Source organism: Rana temporaria, chromosome 4 (assembly GCF_905171775.1).
Source record: "Rana temporaria chromosome 4, aRanTem1.1, whole genome shotgun sequence".
Lineage (NCBI taxonomy): Eukaryota > Metazoa > Chordata > Amphibia > Anura > Ranidae > Rana > Rana temporaria.
In genome coordinates this window covers 342,530,779-342,536,778 of record NC_053492.1, presented here as the reverse complement: position 1 = coordinate 342,536,778, position 6,000 = coordinate 342,530,779, and positions in this window count along the sequence as shown.

Below are 6,000 nucleotides of genomic sequence, written 5' to 3'. Positions count from 1 at the left end.
GGACCCTCCGCCACCTGCAACACCTCCTTCATTACAGCATCCCAGACCCCCCCAGTAAACGGGGGTGGGATGTACACTGCCACAAAAGTATACGGATGGTTATTAATAATCAGCACCAAGATCACATATCGCCCAAGGGGGTCCATTTTAACCGTCTTAGTTGTACATAGGAGGGACTTAGTGACAAGGACCGATACCCCCCCTGGCATAAGTGGAGTATGTGGAGTGAAACGCCTTACTAATAAAAGCTCTATGTAGAGACAGTGTCTTGGAGCCCACCAGATGTGATTCCTGAAGAAATATGACCTGCGGTTTATGTCTCATGATATACTTAAATACCAGGAATCTTTTAATTTTGGCGTTAAGCCCTCGTACGTTCCAGGACAGCAAGTTAAGAGTCTGCATCGTGGCAACCATGGGTAAATCGGGGTAGAGGGCTGTACACCCCGGAGCAAAGCATCCCGAGGCCCCCCCCCACATATAACCAAACAGTACCCTGTAATACCATCATCAAACCCAATGTACCAAGGCAATAAGTGTGATCAAGGCATGCAGATGCATTCAGTATAGTAAATTGTGGGCCAGCTAAGATCCAGTTGGAGCCAGGGCCCCCATACAATGGAGGCATGGGGAAAAAAAACCACAAAAACTAAAACAAAAAATAGCAGATTAAAAAAGGAGAAAAAAATCAGAACTGTCCCAGATCCAAAACAGAGGATCCCCAAACACCCTCCCCCCACCCTGCCTGCAGCCCCGAACATCCCACAGGCTTTTCCCCCAAACATTAGTTCACAAAAGTTTATCCCTAAAGGGGGGTCAGCTTCCTGCACCAGCCGGTCAGGAAATTATGGGGACAAGTACGTAAGTTCAATTAGAGCATAAACCGGGCCGTGGTTAACATAAGACTTCTAGGAGTCTTCCAACAGTACTTGAAACATGGAGGATCCATGAGACCAGGGAATGTCAGTCAATAAAAGACAGCAATGGTAATGTCAAATGCGCTGCTAAAATATATAGATTAATTCATTTTGAATAATGCATTTGTTATGACATCTGTTATTTGCATCATTAAGTTGCTATCATATTGTTCACACACACTAGATGTTTGAACACTTAGGTAGATATCATGTTTGTTCAATGCTGGATTATAGAACTAGCAATAACAAACAAAATACATGACAGTTTCAGATTTTTATTTTATTTTTTTTCTTGATGCTCAATTCATTCACAACTATGAAATCCCTAGTTCCATTTTATAGACAAAACTTTATTTTATACATCAGAATTCTAAAATGTAATTTCACTTTGCACTTAATGCTTTAAAACATTTATGATCTCCTTAAAAATATGTTAGAAATCCACTTTACATTCAAACATTTGCTTCATGAAACAAAATATGAATTCTATGACAGTTTTAGTTTTAGTGATCTCCAGATAAATGGCTAAATACACATCAAAAAACATAAAAAGAAGCGGTTTGTTCATGACTTCCACTACAGTTATATACTGCAGAAGGAATACAGTGGTATAGCTACCCCTAAGTAGGCTGTATAGACAGTGAAAGAGCAGCAACAGCAGACTGAGGCTGCTTTCACACGGAGGCGCTTTGCAGGCACTATTGCGCTAAAAATAGCGCCTGCAAAGCACCCTGAAAGAGCCGCTCCTTTATATCCAGTGTGAAAGCCTCAGGGTGAATATACAGCTCCTACAGCACCCCTGCCCATTTAAATTAATGGGGCAGAGCCTCCAAAACGCCCACAAACCGGTGTTTTTTGTGGGTGGGTTTAACCCTTTTTCGGCCGCTAGCGGGGGGTTAAAACTGCAATGCTAGCGTCCAAAAAATGGCGGCAAAAATTACGGTAAAGATAGCGGCACTTTAGCGCCGACACACCCATTTCTTCAGTGTGAAAGTAGCCTTAGAAGGTCACCTGTCTGCTTATTCCACCAATCAGCATAAAATGCTGTTACTGTATATAGTGGTTTGAAAAGGCAGATAATCAACAAAACTTTAGGTCATTACACTGATTGCACTTAAAAAAAATAATAATGTTATTCGTCAATGCCTAGCACCACATTTTAATTAGGAATGATCAGACAAATACAAAGGATCAACAGAACACTGTATAACAATATACAATATAAATGAAGCACTACATTACTTGTAAACAGAGGCTGTGCAAGTTCTCTTGTATCAAGATGCAAATCAGAATACCAAAAATATTCTAAAATTTTTAAGCCTAGTACACACTAATAGTTATTTTTTTCTTTCACCCCAGCAGGGATGAACAAAAAAACCCTGACAGCTCATGAGGAGACACTGTTCTAACTATCTGCCATTAGTACAGCAATCTTCCTTGCCGTTCTATTGTGTTTTGACAGGTGGGTGCCCCCCGTCAGAACACTCCAGTTAGGGCTCTCAGCTATTGGCTGAGAGCGTCGATCGGCACACCTTTTTCGGTCATGCTGCTCCAACAGAAGGCAGATGAAACTGACGACTTATTTCTGACTAACTCCAGTACACACAGGCTAAATGTCGGCAAACTCCTATTGAACCGGCCAATGCCACCCAACATTCGGCCCATGTGTACTAGGCTTTACAATAGATCCTGTGCAGTGAGATTCTTTCTAAAGAGCACGTTTATATGCTGGTGTTTTACTTTTTGCGGATATGTTGGTTTTCTTGAAGACCGCCAATTCAAAATAAAAACTTCAGCAGTAATGAGATGCCCACACATACCTACAACAGTTCACTAAACAATCCTATCATGGCCGAATCTCAAGCCTTTGTGACTATACAAACAGGGTAGAAGCTACCAAAGTGCCTCTGCATTACAACTGCAAATTAACGCACATCACTAAAATATGAAACTGTTATTCAAAAGACAAAATTCTATTTCCTATCCTCACTTGAACTAACATAATACTTTACCATTGGACATTTTCCCCTTTTCATACCATGAAAAATGTTGTCTTTATGCCCTGCAACTGCTGATCAACCAGGGTCTTCCTGCTCCAAACCCATACCAATCATTTTTTTCTTTAGACCTGCTAAGCACTTTCAAGGCTACCACAACTCAAAGAGCTGCTTGAGCATGATGAATGGAATAATTGCACCCTTGTGCACCATTTGCAAGTGTACTGTCAGCTGAAAGGTTTGTGTGCTTTAAAACAAAAAGACAAGTTTGGATGTTATCAACTGACAACATGGTGGGAGTATGAGGAAGAAAAGAAGATTACAACACGTTGTATGCAATAAACTATTTTTATGCAACACAATCACATTATTACTAATCACTTTTATTATACTGGTTTGGGCTTTATGTAAAATATTCAATAAGAAAGCAGGTAAGGTAAGTCACTTTCAGAGCAAAAAAAGCAAACGTGCAATGGGGGACTGTTTCCTTGCAGACAGATCCAGTCATGTGATCTGCCGAAATCTGATGCACAGGATTCCAAACACTCCCCCATTGCACGTTTTCTACTCTTATTACTTTCAGAACAAACAAAAGCAGAGGATTTATGAACTAAATGTGCACTTATTTTTTTAAATGCAACTACATTCAAAGCAGATGATTCCATTTGGTTTGAAGTAGACAAGGTTTGATCCAATTCTGGATCTTCAATGCCACAGGCTAAAGCTTATGTTAATCAGACTAAATACTGTATATTACCACTGTGAATCTCCAAAAAAAAAAAAAAAAGTGTAGATTTTTTATTATTACATTTAATTAAATAGTGTAAAGCTTGCAGTGATCATAGATATCCTCTAGGTGGCAACCTTCCCCTCTAGATGAATAGCATCCCTAGAATTCAGGACCACAAATTCCAGATTATTCAGTTTCACTTCCACCTATTACTAGCAGAGGGAGATATAACAGTGCTCAGTGGCCACAGGATCAGAAATAATCTGTGTCGAAGGGGGGCTCTCAGGACAGTTTCCTCCAGTGGGCATCAGGTAACGAAGTCCAATTCTGCATTGTGGAAGTTGATTCGCCCCTCGAACATAAAGCTCATCCCTACTTGTCATTGACTGTTGCCCATGCAACATAGTGCTTAAAGTGAAACAATAAAAGCAAAATAGTCCTTTAGATTTCGTACCTGGGGGTGTCTATAGTATGCCTGTAAAGTAGCGCATGTTTCACATGCTTAGAAAAGTCCCTGCACAAAATGACATTTGTAAAGGAAAAAAAAAAGTAATTTAAACTACTCGCGGCTATAATGAATTGTCAGGTTCCCGGCAATACAGATAAAAGCCTTTGAAAAAAAACAGCATGGGTTCCCCCCCCCAGTCCATTACCAGGCCCTTTGGGTTTGGCATGAATATTAAGGGAAACCCAGAACCCCCCCCCCCCCCAAAAAAAAATTATGTTTTAAGTGGGGTTCCCCCCAAAAAGCCATACCAGACCCTTATCTGAGCACGCAACCTGGCAGGCCGCAGGAAAGGGGGGGCGAGAGAGCGCCTCCTGAACGTACCAGGCCACATGCCCTCAACATGGGGAGGATGTCCCCATGTTGATGGGGACAAGGGCCTCATCCCCAAAATGCTTGCCCGGTGGTTGTGGGGGTTTGCGGGTGGGGGGCTTATCAGAATCCGGAAGCGTCAACATTTTGAAAACCACAGGAGGCAGTTTGGAACAATTCCTTTATTTAAAAAAAAAAAAAACGATGTAATCCACTCTCAAGCGATACGAAAAAAAAATAAAATAAAAAAAAACAGCTGCTAAGAATGATACCGCCTCATAGAAGGCGCCTGGCCGCCACACGTCTCGTGCGCAGGGGACTCCGCCCCCTCTCTGACGCAAGGAAAAATCCCCATGTTGATGGGGACAAGGGCCTCATCCCCACAACCCTTGCCCGGTGGTTGTGGGGTCTGTGGGCGGGGGGCTTATCGGAATCTGGAAGCCCCCTTTAACAAAGGGGACCCCCAGATACCGCCCCTCATGTGAATTGGTAACGGGTAAAAACCTGCCGCTAGGAACAATATCGCCTCATAGGAGGTGCCCGGCCGAATGACGCTCTGCCGGGTTGAAAGCTCCTTTATAGCTGAGGGCGGGGCAAAACATCATGTGTACGGGTGAACCGCCCCCTTTGTTAAAGGGGGCTTCCAGATTCCGATAAGCCCCCCGCCCACAGACCCCCACAACCACCGGGCAAGGGTGGGGATGAGGCCCTTGTCCCCATCAACATGGGGACATCCTCCCCATGTTGAGGGCATGTGGCCTGGTACGGTTCAGGAGGGGGGGCGCTCTCTTGTCCCCCCCCTCTTTTCCTGCGGCCTGCCAGGTTGCGTGCTCGGATAAGGGTCTGGTATGGATTTTTGGGGGGAACCTGGCACCAATTTTTTTTATTTTGGTGCGGGTTCCCCTTAAAATCCATACCAGACCTGAAGGGTTCGGTATGGATTCTTGGGGAGAACCCCACGCCATTTAAAAAAAAAATGGCGCAGGGTTCCCCTTAATATCCATACCAGACCTGAAGGGCCTGATATGGAATTTGGGGGGCCCCCACACTTTTTATTTTGATTAGGGGTTCCCCTTAATATTCATACAAGACCTAAAGGGCCTGGTAATGGACTAAGGGGGGAACCCATGCTGTTTTTTTTTTCAATTACTTTTCTCTGTTTTGCCGGGACCCGACAATTCATTATAGCCACGAGTAGTTTTAAATGACTTTGTATCCCTTTAGAAATGTCATTTTGTGCAGGGACTTTTCTAAGCACGGGAAACATGCGCTACTTTACAGCCATACTATAGACACCCCCCAGGTACGAAATTTAAAGGAATATTTCACTTTTATTGTTTCACTGTAAGCATTATTAAAATCACTGCTTACGAAAAAACTGCAGATTTAAAAACTTTTTTTTGCATTGATGCATGTTCCCTTGGGCAGGACCCGGGTCCCCAAACACTTTTTATGAAAATATCTTGCATATTAGCCTTTAAAATTAGCACTTTTGATTTTTCATGTTCGTGTCCCATAGACTTTAAACAGTGTTCGCGT